General features: G+C 48.3%; 15 non-coding genes across 15 annotated transcripts; all 15 read left to right on the forward strand.

Moving 5' to 3' along the window:
- Positions 1–372: 372 nt before the first annotated feature.
- Positions 373–445, forward strand: TRNAV-AAC (transfer RNA valine (anticodon AAC)). Its single transcript has one exon. It is a non-coding gene; the product is annotated as a tRNA-Val (tRNA).
- Positions 446–1,781: 1,336 nt separating this feature from the next.
- Positions 1,782–1,853, forward strand: TRNAP-UGG (transfer RNA proline (anticodon UGG)). The gene has a single exon. It is a non-coding gene; the product is annotated as a tRNA-Pro (tRNA).
- Positions 1,854–2,297: 444 nt separating this feature from the next.
- TRNAV-UAC (transfer RNA valine (anticodon UAC)) lies at positions 2,298–2,370 on the forward strand. The gene has a single exon. It is a non-coding gene; the product is annotated as a tRNA-Val (tRNA).
- A 1,521-nt stretch (positions 2,371–3,891) lies between these two features.
- Positions 3,892–3,964, forward strand: TRNAV-AAC (transfer RNA valine (anticodon AAC)). The gene has a single exon. It is a non-coding gene; the product is annotated as a tRNA-Val (tRNA).
- A 1,336-nt stretch (positions 3,965–5,300) lies between these two features.
- On the forward strand, positions 5,301–5,372 carry TRNAP-UGG (transfer RNA proline (anticodon UGG)). The gene has a single exon. It is a non-coding gene; the product is annotated as a tRNA-Pro (tRNA).
- Positions 5,373–5,816: 444 nt separating this feature from the next.
- TRNAV-UAC (transfer RNA valine (anticodon UAC)) lies at positions 5,817–5,889 on the forward strand. The gene has a single exon. It is a non-coding gene; the product is annotated as a tRNA-Val (tRNA).
- A 1,521-nt stretch (positions 5,890–7,410) lies between these two features.
- On the forward strand, positions 7,411–7,483 carry TRNAV-AAC (transfer RNA valine (anticodon AAC)). Its single transcript has one exon. It is a non-coding gene; the product is annotated as a tRNA-Val (tRNA).
- Positions 7,484–8,819: 1,336 nt separating this feature from the next.
- On the forward strand, positions 8,820–8,891 carry TRNAP-UGG (transfer RNA proline (anticodon UGG)). Its single transcript has one exon. It is a non-coding gene; the product is annotated as a tRNA-Pro (tRNA).
- A 444-nt stretch (positions 8,892–9,335) lies between these two features.
- Positions 9,336–9,408, forward strand: TRNAV-UAC (transfer RNA valine (anticodon UAC)). Its single transcript has one exon. It is a non-coding gene; the product is annotated as a tRNA-Val (tRNA).
- Positions 9,409–10,929: 1,521 nt separating this feature from the next.
- On the forward strand, positions 10,930–11,002 carry TRNAV-AAC (transfer RNA valine (anticodon AAC)). Its single transcript has one exon. It is a non-coding gene; the product is annotated as a tRNA-Val (tRNA).
- A 1,346-nt stretch (positions 11,003–12,348) lies between these two features.
- On the forward strand, positions 12,349–12,420 carry TRNAP-UGG (transfer RNA proline (anticodon UGG)). Its single transcript has one exon. It is a non-coding gene; the product is annotated as a tRNA-Pro (tRNA).
- A 444-nt stretch (positions 12,421–12,864) lies between these two features.
- On the forward strand, positions 12,865–12,937 carry TRNAV-UAC (transfer RNA valine (anticodon UAC)). Its single transcript has one exon. It is a non-coding gene; the product is annotated as a tRNA-Val (tRNA).
- A 1,521-nt stretch (positions 12,938–14,458) lies between these two features.
- Positions 14,459–14,531, forward strand: TRNAV-AAC (transfer RNA valine (anticodon AAC)). Its single transcript has one exon. It is a non-coding gene; the product is annotated as a tRNA-Val (tRNA).
- A 1,336-nt stretch (positions 14,532–15,867) lies between these two features.
- Positions 15,868–15,939, forward strand: TRNAP-UGG (transfer RNA proline (anticodon UGG)). Its single transcript has one exon. It is a non-coding gene; the product is annotated as a tRNA-Pro (tRNA).
- A 445-nt stretch (positions 15,940–16,384) lies between these two features.
- On the forward strand, positions 16,385–16,457 carry TRNAV-UAC (transfer RNA valine (anticodon UAC)). The gene has a single exon. It is a non-coding gene; the product is annotated as a tRNA-Val (tRNA).
- Positions 16,458–17,470: the final 1,013 nt, after the last annotated feature.

Here is a 17,470-nt window from a genome sequence, read left to right on the forward strand (position 1 = left end):
GAAAACACACAAATTTTACTCAAAATACACAAAGCTTGAAGATTCCTCATTCCACTCAAAGCATTGTTGTGCAAAATATTTTTAGCCTCAGGAGAAAAAAAGGATCACCATGCCTTGGCTTCCTTCCTGCTTGCTTTCAGTGTGGTCTGTGTGATGCTTTCACAGGCTCTGGTTTCAGGCATTTAGGCATCAGATATTTGTCTCTACCCGCAGCTGTGACTTTTCAGTACATCTGAGTGTACGCTTGCTGGCTGACAACGCTGCAATTTTCACACTTACTCCTCGCTTTGCGAGCAACTGCTGATCAAGTATAGAGGCAATCGGGCAAACATATGAGGGGAATTTTGCTCCTTCAGTCAAGCCCTCATGCTTGTTTCTGTAGTGTAGTGGTTATCACGTTCGCCTAACACGCGAAAGGTCCCCGGTTCGAGACCGGGCAGAAACAATGGGCAGTGTCTGCTTTTGTGTTTGCTCCCTAAAAGCTTAGTCTCACTCAGGGATGGCCTTTAAAAACTTGTGACCTGTGTAAAACTTGTATTACTATTGCAGGCCGGTAAAAAGTTATCTGCATCTTTGCGTAGTCGTGCATGTGCCTGGTTTCTTATTCTGTTTTTTACTTTTTTTTTTCTTGGCCATGTTATATTGTGGGGCCTTTAAACCTGTCACCTTGATAGGAACATTGCAAGCGGCAGCATCGACAAGTGCAGACTGAGGAGTCAGACCTAAACACAGACTCAGCTGTCAGGATGGCCGAGTGGTCTAAGGCGGCAGCCTCAAGAGAGCTTGATCTTCAGTTAAGCTAAGCATCCTGGTTTGCTCATGTAGTTGTGGGTTCATATCGCACTTCTGATAGGTCTATTTTCTGCCCTTAAATCTTCCTCTGCTTGCACAGCCAGCTCCCCACAACACTATCTTTGCAAGCTGCTGTAGCATATGAAAAGAAATCCACCAACCCTCCGGCTGGGCCCTCAATCAGCATTCCATGTATTTCTGGAAGGGGCATCTCAGTCACGCCTTCTGTTAGAGCTGCACCTTATCACTGTAACTACCATGCTGGTTTCTACTTAAGCAGTTGATTCCATCATTTGAAGTGAGGCTCTCCTGCCACTTTTGGGCAGAGAAGGCACTGCCCCTGCAACAACAACAGGCAGACAAGCTCAACCTGGGTTTCCTGGTTAGGTGGGCGGAGCAGAATGGCAATGGTCCCTCCTTGTGACTTGAAATTAACATGAAGAAGACAGAGAGGCAGCTGGGAGTAGGCAGTACCCATGCACCCCTGAACACTGTCTTGCGATTTTCACCCAATTCTGAAATGAGTCGGGAGGAAAGGAGGTGATTTTCCTATCGAAGGCCATTCTGGGAATTCAGCCACCCCGCGTCTCCCAGGTGAGTGTTTCAGGCCTGTGAGGCACTCATATAAATCTCGCCTGATCGAGCACTGAGCGAGCAATTGTGCTTGAATACAAGAGGCATGCTCCTCTGGCTCAGGCGCAAGAGATGGCAGGCCCTTCAGTGCTTCTGGTCTGGAAGTCTACGGTGCAAGGGCCCAGGTCCTGCGGAGGCGTACAACTACCAGAAAGGGTCTGCTTTTCTCATCAGCGCCACAGTTCAGCTTGCTAGCATAGGGCTTCTTGACTACCTCTTGCCTTGCTAGAGGCAAAAAAAAAACCCTTGGCACAAAACATCAATTGCTATGGCACGCTTAGAAGGAGAGTCTCCAAGTGGCCCTGCTTTTTCACAAAGACACTTCAGAAGATGTTTGAAAGGCTTTTGCAGCAGCAGGCTCGTTGGTCTAGGGGTATGATTCTCGCTTTGGGTGTGAGAGGTCCCGGGTTCAAATCCCGGACGAGCCCGTGCCTTCATAGGTTCGATCTGTTTTTAAACAGGAGTATTTCTGCTTTCCACTCTTGTAAGATGCCATGGTGGAATGCATTGCATGCTTTCTACTGGTGTCGAGGCAGTTCGGCATGATGAAGGAGTGCGGGATTTCTTTCTAACTGCTTTTTTGTGTTGGAGCAGCACTTCTCGTTGGAACATGAAATGCACAGTGCTTCTCCAAAGTAATTGCAGGGCTGGTTTTGAAATCACCTCTTGGAATGAAAGTGATCCCAGTTCCTTTCTTCCAAAGGAAGAGATCCTGTCAGAAAGGCTCAGCTTTGAGCGTCATGAATATTGTCCCTTAGTCCTTGCATTCCAGTCCAAAGCATAGCCACATAAAGAAAGCAGGTGTGTCTGTTTCCAGTGCAGTGGTTCCAGTCCAATGCATAGCCACATGAAGCAAATAAGCAGGCATGTCTGTTTCTGTAGTGTAGTGGTTATCATGTTCGCCTTACACGCGAAAGGTCCCTGGTTCGAGGCCAGGCAGAAACAGCAAGTTGCTGTGCTTTATCACATTATTTGCATTTACCACCTCACCTGACAGGTAAATTGAAATTAAAGAGGCTGTGTCTATCCCTCACCATCGTGAGGTACTACGCTCCAAGGGCATCGGTCTCAACTCACCAAGAGAAGACGATACACCTTACGGCAGTCAGTTGCTCCCTTTTTGACCTTTCCATTGAAGCCTGGGCCTACTGTGGTCAAGCCAGCCAAGGAAGGAAGGTATGAGAGCGAAAATGGCTTTCCTACCTTCACCAAGAACATACACCTTGAGCAAAGAAAGGGCCAGACTTACAAGGCCCTATCGCCACCGGCACATCATCTTTAGTGACGCCCCGGTGGCACTATGTACTGTGCCGTATTTACAAGACGCCGTTCAACCACGTTTTGTGGCTTAACACCACCTTGTAAATACGGCCCCTTCACACGCAGCCCTTTCCCTGGAAGGGGCGTGCAATGGGCGTTGCTCTGGGTGGGCCACTGCAACACCATAGCATTTTGATGCTGCTCCAGTTTTACGAGTTTTTGTAAATCTGTGGCAGCGCCAAAATCCAAGCGCCATACAATGGGTGTCGTTATAGTGGAGAAACGAGCAGAAATGTTTTCATTTCTCCTCATTTTTGCTCTTTCTATGTGTGCTGCACGAACATATCGCCACTGAAGATTTCTGTTGTGCAGGAAGGTGTGCCTTCCTGAACAAAAACAATTTCCCCCTCCACGCAGCCATCCTTGTACCATGGCGCAAGGATGGCTGCGTTGGTGCTCGGCAGCTAATTTAGAGCTGGCGCAGAGGGAAGCACAGGGGTGCGCTGTATTCTACTAAATACGGCGCTTCCCTGCATTTTGAAAATGACTGAGTGCGAGGCTGCCAAATTTGGCAGAGCGTCTCACTCAGTCATCCTCTTGTAATTATGGGCCAAAAGGTCTAAAGGATAGAGGCGTTTTATGTCATGTTCGATGACGACCATGGAAATGACTCTAGTCATATTGCAGAAGAGAGAACCATGTGCATTTTCTTGCCTTGCGATGTATTCACCCACTCTCTGCCCTCAACCCTAGGAGCAGGGTCTGAGCAGTGGTGCTTCTGTGCCCTCGCTCGTTGGTGTCCGGGTCCAAATCCCCAACACACCCTTTTTAGCAGAAAACACACAAATTTTACTCAAAATACACAAAGCTTGAAGATTCCTCATTCCACTCAAAGCATTGTTGTGCAAAATATTTTTAGCCTCAGGAGAAAAAAAGGATCACCATGCCTTGGCTTCCTTCCTGCTTGCTTTCAGTGTGCTCTGTGTGATGCTTTCACAGGCTCTGGTTTCAGGCATTTAGGCATCAGATATTTGTCTCTACCCGCAGCTGTGACTTTTCAGTACATCTGAGTGTACGCTTGCTGGCTGACAACGCTGCAATTTTCACACTTACTCCTCGCTTTGCGAGCAACTGCTGATCAAGTATAGAGGCAATCGGGCAAACATATGAGGGGAATTTTGCTCCTTCAGTCAAGCCCTCATGCTTGTTTCTGTAGTGTAGTGGTTATCACGTTCGCCTAACACGCGAAAGGTCCCCGGTTCGAGACTGGGCAGAAACAATGGGCAGTGTCTGCTTTTGTGTTTGCTCCCTAAAAGCTTAGTCTCACTCAGGGATGGCCTTTAAAAACTTGTGACCTGTGTAAAACTTGTATTACTATTGCAGGCCGGTAAAAAGTTATCTGCATCTTTGCGTAGTCGTGCATGTGCCTGGTTTCTTATTCTGTTTTTTACTTTTTTTTTTCTTGGCCATGTTATATTGTGGGGCCTTTAAACCTGTCACCTTGATAGGAACATTGCAAGCGGCAGCATCGACAAGTGCAGACTGAGGAGTCAGACCTAAACACAGACTCAGCTGTCAGGATGGCCGAGTGGTCTAAGGCGGCAGCCTCAAGAGAGCTTGATCTTCAGTTAAGCTAAGCATCCTGGTTTGCTCATGTAGTTGTGGGTTCATATCGCACTTCTGATAGGTCTATTTTCTGCCCTTAAATCTTCCTCTGCTTGCACAGCCAGCTCCCCACAACACTATCTTTGCAAGCTGCTGTAGCATATGAAAAGAAATCCACCAACCCTCCGGCTGGGCCCTCAATCAGCATTCCATGTATTTCTGGAAGGGGCATCTCAGTCACGCCTTCTGTTAGAGCTGCACCTTATCACTGTAACTACCATGCTGGTTTCTACTTAAGCAGTTGATTCCATCGTTTGAAGTGAGGCTCTCCTGCCACTTTTGGGCAGAGAAGGCACTGCCCCTGCAACAACAACAGGCAGACAAGCTCAACCTGGGTTTCCTGGTTAGGTGGGCGGAGCAGAATGGCAATGGTCCCTCCTTGTGACTTGAAATTAACATGAAGAAGACAGAGAGGCAGCTGGGAGTAGGCAGTACCCATGCACCCCTGAACACTGTCTTGCGATTTTCACCCAATTCTGAAATGAGTCGGGAGGAAAGGAGGTGATTTTCCTATCGAAGGCCATTCTGGGAATTCAGCCACCCCGCGTCTCCCAGGTGAGTGTTTCAGGCCTGTGAGGCACTCATATAAATCTCGCCTGATCGAGCACTGAGCGAGCAATTGTGCTTGAATACAAGAGGCATGCTCCTCTGGCTCAGGCGCAAGAGATGGCAGGCCCTTCAGTGCTTCTGGTCTGGAAGTCTACGGTGCAAGGGCCCAGGTCCTGCGGAGGCGTACAATTACCAGAAAGGGTCTGCTTTTCTCATCAGCGCCACAGTTCAGCTTGCTAGCATAGGGCTTCTTGACTACCTCTTGCCTTGCTAGAGGCAAAGAAAAAACCCTTGGCACAAAACATCAATTGCTATGGCACGCTTAGAAGGAGAGTCTCCAAGTGGCCCTGCTTTTTCACAAAGACACTTCAGAAGATGTTTGAAAGGCTTTTGCAGCAGCAGGCTCGTTGGTCTAGGGGTATGATTCTCGCTTTGGGTGTGAGAGGTCCCGGGTTCAAATCCCGGACGAGCCCGTGCCTTCATAGGTTCGATCTGTTTTTAAACAGGAGTATTTCTGCTTTCCACTCTTGTAAGATGCCATGGTGGAATGCATTGCATGCTTTCTACTGGTGTCGAGGCAGTTCGGCATGATGAAGGAGTGCGGGATTTCTTTCTAACTGCTTTTTTGTGTTGGAGCAGCACTTCTCGTTGGAACATGAAATGCACAGTGCTTCTCCAAAGTAATTGCAGGGCTGGTTTTGAAATCACCTCTTGGAATGAAAGTGATCCCAGTTCCTTTCTTCCAAAGGAAGAGATCCTGTCAGAAAGGCTCAGCTTTGAGCGTCATGAATATTGTCCCTTAGTCCTTGCATTCCAGTCCAAAGCATAGCCACATAAAGAAAGCAGGTGTGTCTGTTTCCAGTGCAGTGGTTCCAGTCCAATGCATAGCCACATGAAGCAAATAAGCAGGCATGTCTGTTTCTGTAGTGTAGTGGTTATCACGTTCGCCTTACACGCGAAAGGTCCCTGGTTCGAGGCCAGGCAGAAACAGCAAGTTGCTGTGCTTTATCACATTATTTGCATTTACCACCTCACCTGACAGGTAAATTGAAATTAAAGAGGCTGTGTCTATCCCTCACCATCGTGAGGTACTACGCTCCAAGGGCATCGGTCTCAACTCACCAAGAGAAGACGATACACCTTACGGCAGTCAGTTGCTCCCTTTTTGACCTTTCCATTGAAGCCTGGGCCTACTGTGGTCAAGCCAGCCAAGGAAGGAAGGTATGAGAGCGAAAATGGCTTTCCTACCTTCACCAAGAACATACACCTTGAGCAAAGAAAGGGCCAGACTTACAAGGCCCTATCGCCACCGGCACATCATCTTTAGTGACGCCCCGGTGGCACTATGTACTGTGCCGTATTTACAAGACGCCGTTCAACCACGTTTTGTGGCTTAACACCACCTTGTAAATACGGCCCCTTCACACGCAGCCCTTTCCCTGGAAGGGGCGTGCAATGGGCGTTGCTCTGGGTGGGCCACTGCAACACCATAGCATTTTGATGCTGCTCCAGTTTTACGAGTTTTTGTAAATCTGTGGCAGCGCCAAAATCCAAGCGCCATACAATGGGTGTCGTTATAGTGGAGAAACGAGCAGAAATGTTTTCATTTCTCCTCATTTTTGCTCTTTCTATGTGTGCTGCACGAACATATCGCCACTGAAGATTTCTGTTGTGCAGGAAGGTGTGCCTTCCTGAACAAAAACAATTTCCCCCTCCACGCAGCCATCCTTGTACCATGGCGCAAGGATGGCTGCGTTGGTGCTCGGCAGCTAATTTAGAGCTGGCGCAGAGGGAAGCACAGGGGTGCGCTGTATTCTACTAAATACGGCGCTTCCCTGCATTTTGAAAATGACTGAGTGCGAGGCTGCCAAATTTGGCAGAGCGTCTCACTCAGTCATCCTCTTGTAATTATGGGCCAAAAGGTCTAAAGGATAGAGGCGTTTTATGTCATGTTCGATGACGACCATGGAAATGACTCTAGTCATATTGCAGAAGAGAGAACCATGTGCATTTTCTTGCCTTGCGATGTATTCACCCACTCTCTGCCCTCAACCCTAGGAGCAGGGTCTGAGCAGTGGTGCTTCTGTGCCCTCGCTCGTTGGTGTCCGGGTCCAAATCCCCAACACACCCTTTTTAGCAGAAAACACACAAATTTTACTCAAAATACACAAAGCTTGAAGATTCCTCATTCCACTCAAAGCATTGTTGTGCAAAATATTTTTAGCCTCAGGAGAAAAAAAGGATCACCATGCCTTGGCTTCCTTCCTGCTTGCTTTCAGTGTGCTCTGTGTGATGCTTTCACAGGCTCTGGTTTCAGGCATTTAGGCATCAGATATTTGTCTCTACCCGCAGCTGTGACTTTTCAGTACATCTGAGTGTACGCTTGCTGGCTGACAACGCTGCAATTTTCACACTTACTCCTCGCTTTGCGAGCAACTGCTGATCAAGTATAGAGGCAATCGGGCAAACATATGAGGGGAATTTTGCTCCTTCAGTCAAGCCCTCATGCTTGTTTCTGTAGTGTAGTGGTTATCACGTTCGCCTAACACGCGAAAGGTCCCCGGTTCGAGACTGGGCAGAAACAATGGGCAGTGTCTGCTTTTGTGTTTGCTCCCTAAAAGCTTAGTCTCACTCAGGGATGGCCTTTAAAAACTTGTGACCTGTGTAAAACTTGTATTACTATTGCAGGCCGGTAAAAAGTTATCTGCATCTTTGCGTAGTCGTGCATGTGCCTGGTTTCTTATTCTGTTTTTTACTTTTTTTTTTCTTGGCCATGTTATATTGTGGGGCCTTTAAACCTGTCACCTTGATAGGAACATTGCAAGCGGCAGCATCGACAAGTGCAGACTGAGGAGTCAGACCTAAACACAGACTCAGCTGTCAGGATGGCCGAGTGGTCTAAGGCGGCAGCCTCAAGAGAGCTTGATCTTCAGTTAAGCTAAGCATCCTGGTTTGCTCATGTAGTTGTGGGTTCATATCGCACTTCTGATAGGTCTATTTTCTGCCCTTAAATCTTCCTCTGCTTGCACAGCCAGCTCCCCACAACACTATCTTTGCAAGCTGCTGTAGCATATGAAAAGAAATCCACCAACCCTCCGGCTGGGCCCTCAATCAGCATTCCATGTATTTCTGGAAGGGGCATCTCAGTCACGCCTTCTGTTAGAGCTGCACCTTATCACTGTAACTACCATGCTGGTTTCTACTTAAGCAGTTGATTCCATCGTTTGAAGTGAGGCTCTCCTGCCACTTTTGGGCAGAGAAGGCACTGCCCCTGCAACAACAACAGGCAGACAAGCTCAACCTGGGTTTCCTGGTTAGGTGGGCGGAGCAGAATGGCAATGGTCCCTCCTTGTGACTTGAAATTAACATGAAGAAGACAGAGAGGCAGCTGGGAGTAGGCAGTACCCATGCACCCCTGAACACTGTCTTGCGATTTTCACCCAATTCTGAAATGAGTCGGGAGGAAAGGAGGTGATTTTCCTATCGAAGGCCATTCTGGGAATTCAGCCACCCCGCGTCTCCCAGGTGAGTGTTTCAGGCCTGTGAGGCACTCATATAAATCTCGCCTGATCGAGCACTGAGCGAGCAATTGTGCTTGAATACAAGAGGCATGCTCCTCTGGCTCAGGCGCAAGAGATGGCAGGCCCTTCAGTGCTTCTGGTCTGGAAGTCTACGGTGCAAGGGCCCAGGTCCTGCGGAGGCGTACAACTACCAGAAAGGGTCTGCTTTTCTCATCAGCGCCACAGTTCAGCTTGCTAGCATAGGGCTTCTTGACTACCTCTTGCCTTGCTAGAGGCAAAAAAAAAACCCTTGGCACAAAACATCAATTGCTATGGCACGCTTAGAAGGAGAGTCTCCAAGTGGCCCTGCTTTTTCACAAAGACACTTCAGAAGATGTTTGAAAGGCTTTTGCAGCAGCAGGCTCGTTGGTCTAGGGGTATGATTCTCGCTTTGGGTGTGAGAGGTCCCGGGTTCAAATCCCGGACGAGCCCGTGCCTTCATAGGTTCGATCTGTTTTTAAACAGGAGTATTTCTGCTTTCCACTCTTGTAAGATGCCATGGTGGAATGCATTGCATGCTTTCTACTGGTGTCGAGGCAGTTCGGCATGATGAAGGAGTGCGGGATTTCTTTCTAACTGCTTTTTTGTGTTGGAGCAGCACTTCTCGTTGGAACATGAAATGCACAGTGCTTCTCCAAAGTAATTGCAGGGCTGGTTTTGAAATCACCTCTTGGAATGAAAGTGATCCCAGTTCCTTTCTTCCAAAGGAAGAGATCCTGTCAGAAAGGCTCAGCTTTGAGCGTCATGAATATTGTCCCTTAGTCCTTGCATTCCAGTCCAAAGCATAGCCACATAAAGAAAGCAGGTGTGTCTGTTTCCAGTGCAGTGGTTCCAGTCCAATGCATAGCCACATGAAGCAAATAAGCAGGCATGTCTGTTTCTGTAGTGTAGTGGTTATCACGTTCGCCTTACACGCGAAAGGTCCCTGGTTCGAGGCCAGGCAGAAACAGCAAGTTGCTGTGCTTTATCACATTATTTGCATTTACCACCTCACCTGACAGGTAAATTGAAATTAAAGAGGCTGTGTCTATCCCTCACCATCGTGAGGTACTACGCTCCAAGGGCATCGGTCTCAACTCACCAAGAGAAGACGATACACCTTACGGCAGTCAGTTGCTCCCTTTTTGACCTTTCCATTGAAGCCTGGGCCTACTGTGGTCAAGCCAGCCAAGGAAGGAAGGTATGAGAGCGAAAATGGCTTTCCTACCTTCACCAAGAACATACACCTTGAGCAAAGAAAGGGCCAGACTTACAAGGCCCTATCGCCACCGGCACATCATCTTTAGTGACGCCCCGGTGGCACTATGTACTGTGCCGTATTTACAAGACGCCGTTCAACCACGTTTTGTGGCTTAACACCACCTTGTAAATACGGCCCCTTCACACGCAGCCCTTTCCCTGGAAGGGGCGTGCAATGGGCGTTGCTCTGGGTGGGCCACTGCAACACCATAGCATTTTGATGCTGCTCCAGTTTTACGAGTTTTTGTAAATCTGTGGCAGCGCCAAAATCCAAGCGCCATACAATGGGTGTCGTTATAGTGGAGAAACGAGCAGAAATGTTTTCATTTCTCCTCATTTTTGCTCTTTCTATGTGTGCTGCACGAACATATCGCCACTGAAGATTTCTGTTGTGCAGGAAGGTGTGCCTTCCTGAACAAAAACAATTTCCCCCTCCACGCAGCCATCCTTGTACCATGGCGCAAGGATGGCTGCGTTGGTGCTCGGCAGCTAATTTAGAGCTGGCGCAGAGGGAAGCACAGGGGTGCGCTGTATTCTACTAAATACGGCGCTTCCCTGCATTTTGAAAATGACTGAGTGCGAGGCTGCCAAATTTGGCAGAGCGTCTCACTCAGTCATCCTCTTGTAATTATGGGCCAAAAGGTCTAAAGGATAGAGGCGTTTTATGTCATGTTCGATGACGACCATGGAAATGACTCTAGTCATATTGCAGAAGAGAGAACCATGTGCATTTTCTTGCCTTGCGATGTATTCGCCCACTCTCTGCCCTCAACCCTAGGAGCAGGGTCTGAGCAGTGGTGCTTCTGTGCCCTCGCTCGTTGGTGTCCGGGTCCAAATCCCCAACACACCCTTTTTAGCAGAAAACACACAAATTTTACTCAAAATACACAAAGCTTGAAGATTCCTCATTCCACTCAAAGCATTGTTGTGCAAAATATTTTTAGCCTCAGGAGAAAAAAAGGATCACCATGCCTTGGCTTCCTTCCTGCTTGCTTTCAGTGTGCTCTGTGTGATGCTTTCACAGGCTCTGGTTTCAGGCATTTAGGCATCAGATATTTGTCTCTACCCGCAGCTGTGACTTTTCAGTACATCTGAGTGTACGCTTGCTGGCTGACAACGCTGCAATTTTCACACTTACTCCTCGCTTTGCGAGCAACTGCTGATCAAGTATAGAGGCAATCGGGCAAACATATGAGGGGAATTTTGCTCCTTCAGTCAAGCCCTCATGCTTGTTTCTGTAGTGTAGTGGTTATCACGTTTGCCTAACACGCGAAAGGTCCCCGGTTCGAGACCGGGCAGAAACAATGGGCAGTGTCTGCTTTTGTGTTTGCTCCCTAAAAGCTTAGTCTCACTCAGGGATGGCCTTTAAAAACTTGTGACCTGTGTAAAACTTGTATTACTATTGCAGGCCGGTAAAAAGTTATCTGCATCTTTGCGTAGTCGTGCATGTGCCTGGTTTCTTATTCTGTTTTTTACTTTTTTTTTTCTTGGCCATGTTATATTGTGGGGCCTTTAAACCTGTCACCTTGATAGGAACATTGCAAGCGGCAGCATCGACAAGTGCAGACTGAGGAGTCAGACCTAAACACAGACTCAGCTGTCAGGATGGCCGAGTGGTCTAAGGCGGCAGCCTCAAGAGAGCTTGATCTTCAGTTAAGCTAAGCATCCTGGTTTGCTCATGTAGTTGTGGGTTCATATCGCACTTCTGATAGGTCTATTTTCTGCCCTTAAATCTTCCTCTGCTTGCACAGCCAGCTCCCCACAACACTATCTTTGCAAGCTGCTGTAGCATATGAAAAGAAATCCACCAACCCTCCGGCTGGGCCCTCAATCAGCATTCCATGTATTTCTGGAAGGGGCATCTCAGTCACGCCTTCTGTTAGAGCTGCACCTTATCACTGTAACTACCATGCTGGTTTCTACTTAAGCAGTTGATTCCATCGTTTGAAGTGAGGCTCTCCTGCCACTTTTGGGCAGAGAAGGCACTGCCCCTGCAACAACAACAGGCAGACAAGCTCAACCTGGGTTTCCTGGTTAGGTGGGAGGAGCAGAATGGCAATGGTCCCTCCTTGTGACTTGAAATTAACATGAAGAAGACAGAGAGGCAGCTGGGAGTAGGCAGTACCCATGCACCCCTGAACACTGTCTTGCGATTTTCACCCAATTCTGAAATGAGTCGGGAGGAAAGGAGGTGATTTTCCTATCGAAGGCCATTCTGGGAATTCAGCCACCCCGCGTCTCCCAGGTGAGTGTTTCAGGCCTGTGAGGCACTCATATAAATCTCGCCTGATCGAGCCTGATCGAGCACTGAGCGAGCAATTGTGCTTGAATACAAGAGGCATGCTCCTCTGGCTCAGGCGCAAGAGATGGCAGGCCCTTCAGTGCTTCTGGTCTGGAAGTATATGGTGCAAGGGCCCAGGTCCTGCGGAGGCGTACAACTACCAGAAAGGGTCTGCTTTTCTCATCAGCGCCACAGTTCAGCTTGCTAGCATAGGGCTTCTTGACTACCTCTTGCCTTGCTAGAGGCAAAAAAAAACCCCTTGGCACAAAACATCAATTGCTATGGCACGCTTAGAAGGAGAGTCTCCAAGTGGCCCTGCTTTTTCACTAAGACACTTCAGAAGATGTTTGAAAGGCTTTTGCAGCAGCAGGCTCGTTGGTCTAGGGGTATGATTCTCGCTTTGGGTGTGAGAGGTCCCGGGTTCAAATCCCGGACGAGCCCGTGCCTTCATAGGTTCGATCTGTTTTTAAACAGGAGTATTTCTGCTTTCCACTCTTGTAAGATGCCATGGTGGAATGCATTGCATGCTTTCTACTGGTGTCGAGGCAGTTCGGCATGATGAAGGAGTGCGGGATTTCTTTCTAACTGCTTTTTTGTGTTGGAGCAGCACTTCTTGTTGGAACATGAAATGCACAGTGCTTCTCCAAAGTAATTGCAGGGCTGGTTTTGAAATCACCTCTTGGAATGAAAGTGATCCCAGTTCCTTTCTTCCAAAGGAAGAGATCCTGTCAGAAAGGCTCAGCTTTGAGCGTCATGAATATTGTCCCTTAGTCCTTGCATTCCAGTCCAAAGCATAGCCACATAAAGAAAGCAGGTGTGTCTGTTTCCAGTGCAGTGGTTCCAGTCCAATGCATAGCCACATGAAGCAAATAAGCAGGCATGTCTGTTTCTGTAGTGTAGTGGTTATCACGTTTGCCTTACACGCGAAAGGTCCCTGGTTCGAGGCCAGGCAGAAACAGCAAGTTGCTGTGCTTTATCACATTATTTGCATTTACCACCTCACCTGACAGGTAAATTGAAATTAAAGAGGCTGTGTCTATCCCTCACCATCGTGAGGTACTACGCTCCAAGGGCATCGGTCTCAACTCACCAAGAGAAGACGATACACCTTACGGCAGTCAGTTGCTCCCTTTTTGACCTTTCCATTGAAGCCTGGGCCTACTGTGGTCAAGCCAGCCAAGGAAGGAAGGTATGAGAGCGAAAATGGCTTTCCTACCTTCACCAAGAACATACACCTTGAGCAAAGAAAGGGCCAGACTTACAAGGCCCTATCGCCACCGGCACATCATCTTTAGTGACGCCCCGGTGGCACTATGTACTGTGCCGTATTTACAAGACGCCGTTCAACCACGTTTTGTGGCTTAACACCACCTTGTAAATACGGCCCCTTCACACGCAGCCCTTTCCCTGGAAGGGGCGTGCAATGGGCGTTGCTCTGGGTGGGCCACTGCAACACCATAGCATTTTGATGCTGCTCCAGTTTTACGAGTTTTTGTAAATCTGTGGCAGCGCCAAAATCCAAGCGCCATACAATGGGTGTCGTTATAGTGGAGAAACGAGCAGAAATGTTTTCATTTCTCCTCATTTTTGCTCTTTCTATGTGTGCTGCACGAACATATCGCCACTGAAGATTTCTGTTGTGCAGGAAGGTGTGCCTTCCTGAACAAAAACAATTTCCCCCTCCACGCAGCCATCCTTGTACCATGGCGCAAGGATGGCTGCGTTGGTGCTCGGCAGCTAATTTAGAGCTGGCGCAGAGGGAAGCACAGGGGTGCGCTGTATTCTACTAAATACGGCGCTTCCCTGCATTTTGAAAATGACTGAGTGCGAGGCTGCCAAATTTGGCAGAGCGTCTCACTCAGTCATCCTCTTGTAATTATGGGCCAAAAGGTCTAAAGGATAGAGGCGTTTTATGTCATGTTCGATGACGACCATGGAAATGACTCTAGTCATATTGCAGAAGAGAGAACCATGTGCATTTTCTTGCCTTGCGATGTATTCGCCCACTCTCTGCCCTCAACCCTAGGAGCAGGGTCTGAGCAGTGGTGCTTCTGTGCCCTCGCTCGTTGGTGTCCGGGTCCAAATCCCCAACACACCCTTTTTAGCAGAAAACACACAAATTTTACTCAAAATACACAAAGCTTGAAGATTCCTCATTCCACTCAAAGCATTGTTGTGCAAAATATTTTTAGCCTCAGGAGAAAAAAAGGATCACCATGCCTTGGCTTCCTTCCTGCTTGCTTTCAGTGTGCTCTGTGTGATGCTTTCACAGGCTCTGGTTTCAGGCATTTAGGCATCAGATATTTGTCTCTACCCGCAGCTGTGACTTTTCAGTACATCTGAGTGTACGCTTGCTGGCTGACAACGCTGCAATTTTCACACTTACTCCTCGCTTTGCGAGCAACTGCTGATCAAGTATAGAGGCAATCGGGCAAACATATGAGGGGAATTTTGCTCCTTCAGTCAAGCCCTCATGCTTGTTTCTGTAGTGTAGTGGTTATCACGTTCGCCTAACACGCGAAAGGTCCCCGGTTCGAGACCGGGCAGAAACAATGGGCAGTGTCTGCTTTTGTGTTTGCTCCCTAAAAGCTTAGTCTCACTCAGGGATGGCCTTTAAAAACTTGTGACCTGTGTAAAACTTGTATTACTATTGCAGGCCGGTAAAAAGTTATCTGCATCTTTGCGTAGTCGTGCATGTGCCTGGTTTCTTATTCTGTTTTTTACTTTTTTTTTTCTTGGCCATGTTATATTGTGGGGCCTTTAAACCTGTCACCTTGATAGGAACATTGCAAGCGGCAGCATCGACAAGTGCAGACTGAGGAGTCAGACCTAAACACAGACTCAGCTGTCAGGATGGCCGAGTGGTCTAAGGCGGCAGCCTCAAGAGAGCTTGATCTTCAGTTAAGCTAAGCATCCTGGTTTGCTCATGTAGTTGTGGGTTCATATCGCACTTCTGATAGGTCTATTTTCTGCCCTTAAATCTTCCTCTGCTTGCACAGCCAGCTCCCCACAACACTATCTTTGCAAGCTGCTGTAGCATATGAAAAGAAATCCACCAACCCTCCGGCTGGGCCCTCAATCAGCATTCCATGTATTTCTGGAAGGGGCATCTCAGTCACGCCTTCTGTTAGAGCTGCACCTTATCACTGTAACTACCATGCTGGTTTCTACTTAAGCAGTTGATTCCATCGTTTGAAGTGAGGCTCTCCTGCCACTTTTGGGCAGAGAAGGCACTGCCCCTGCAACAACAACAGGCAGACAAGCTCAACCTGGGTTTCCTGGTTAGGTGGGCGGAGCAGAATGGCAATGGTCCCTCCTTGTGACTTGAAATTAACATGAAGAAGACAGAGAGGCAGCTGGGAGTAGGCAGTACCCATGCACCCCTGAACACTGTCTTGCGATTTTCACCCAATTCTGAAATGAGTCGGGAGGAAAGGAGGTGATTTTCCTATCGAAGGCCATTCTGGGAATTCAGCCACCCCGCGTCTCCCAGGTGAGTGTTTCAGGCCTGTGAGGCACTCATATAAATCTCGCCTGATCGAGCACTGAGCGAGCAATTGTGCTTGAATACAAGAGGCATGCTCCTCTGGCTCAGGCGCAAGAGATGGCAGGCCCTTCAGTGCTTCTGGTCTGGAAGTCTACGGTGCAAAGGCCCAGGTCCTGCGGAGGCGTACAACTACCAGAAAGGGTCTGCTTTTCTCATCAGCGCCACAGTTCAGCTTGCTAGCATAGGGCTTCTTGACTACCTCTTGCCTTGCTAGAGGCAAAAAAAAAACCCTTGGCACAAAACATCAATTGCTATGGCACGCTTAGAAGGAGAGTCTCCAAGTGGCCCTGCTTTTTCACAAAGACACTTCAGAAGATGTTTGAAAGGCTTTTGCAGCAGCAGGCTCGTTGGTCTAGGGGTATGATTCTCGCTTTGGGTGTGAGAGGTCCCGGGTTCAAATCCCGGACGAGCCCGTGCCTTCATAGGTTCGATCTGTTTTTAAACAGGAGTATTTCTGCTTTCCACTCTTGTAAGATGCCATGGTGGAATGCATTGCATGCTTTCTACTGGTGTCGAGGCAGTTCGGCATGATGAAGGAGTGCGGGATTTCTTTCTAACTGCTTTTTTTGTGTTGGAGCAGCACTTCTCGTTGGAACATGAAATGCACAGTGCTTCTCCAAAGTAATTGCAGGGCTGGTTTTGAAATCACCTCTTGGAATGAAAGTGATCCCAGTTCCTTTCTTCCAAAGGAAGAGATCCTGTCAGAAAGGCTCAGCTTTGAGCGTCATGAATATTGTCCCTTAGTCCTTGCATTCCAGTCCAAAGCATAGCCACATAAAGAAAGCAGGTGTGTCTGTTTCCAGTGCAGTGGTTCCAGTCCAATGCATAGCCACATGAAGCAAATAAGCAGGCATGTCTGTTTCTGTAGTGTAGTGGTTATCACGTTCGCCTTACACGCGAAAGGTCCCTGGTTCGAGGCCAGGCAGAAACAGCAAGTTGCTGTGCTTTATCACATTATTTGCATTTACCACCTCACCTGACAGGTAAATTGAAATTAAAGAGGCTGTGTCTATCCCTCACCATCGTGAGGTACTACGCTCCAAGGGCATCGGTCTCAACTCACCAAGAGAAGACGATACACCTTACGGCAGTCAGTTGCTCCCTTTTTGACCTTTCCATTGAAGCCTGGGCCTACTGTGGTCAAGCCAGCCAAGGAAGGAAGGTATGAGAGCGAAAATGGCTTTCCTACCTTCACCAAGAACATACACCTTGAGCAAAGAAAGGGCCAGACTTACAAGGCCCTATCGCCACCGGCACATCATCTTTAGTGACGCCCCGGTGGCACTATGTACTGTGCCGTATTTACAAGACGCCGTTCAACCACGTTTTGTGGCTTAACACCACCTTGTAAATACGGCCCCTTCACACGCAGCCCTTTCCCTGGAAGGGGCGTGCAATGGGCGTTGCTCTGGGTGGGCCACTGCAACACCATAGCATTTTGATGCTGCTCCAGTTTTACGAGTTTTTGTAAATCTGTGGCAGCGCCAAAATCCAAGCGCCATACAATGGGTGTCGTTATAGTGGAGAAACGAGCAGAAATGTTTTCATTTCTCCTCATTTTTGCTCTTTCTATGTGTGCTGCACGAACATATCGCCACTGAAGATTTCTGTTGTGCAGGAAGGTGTGCCTTCCTGAACAAAAACAATTTCCCCCTCCACGCAGCCATCCTTGTACCATGGCGCAAGGATGGCTGCGTTGGTGCTCGGCAGCTAATTTAGAGCTGGCGCAGAGGGAAGCACAGGGGTGCGCTGTATTCTACTAAATACGGCGCTTCCCTGCATTTTGAAAATGACTGAGTGCGAGGCTGCCAAATTTGGCAGAGCGTCTCACTCAGTCATCCTCTTGTAATTATGGGCCAAAAGGTCTAAAGGATAGAGGCGTTTTATGTCATGTTCGATGACGATCATGGAAATGACTCTAGTCATATTGCAGAAGAGAGAACC

Source organism: Pleurodeles waltl, chromosome 10 (assembly GCF_031143425.1).
Source record: "Pleurodeles waltl isolate 20211129_DDA chromosome 10, aPleWal1.hap1.20221129, whole genome shotgun sequence".
Classification (NCBI taxonomy): domain Eukaryota; kingdom Metazoa; phylum Chordata; class Amphibia; order Caudata; family Salamandridae; genus Pleurodeles; species Pleurodeles waltl.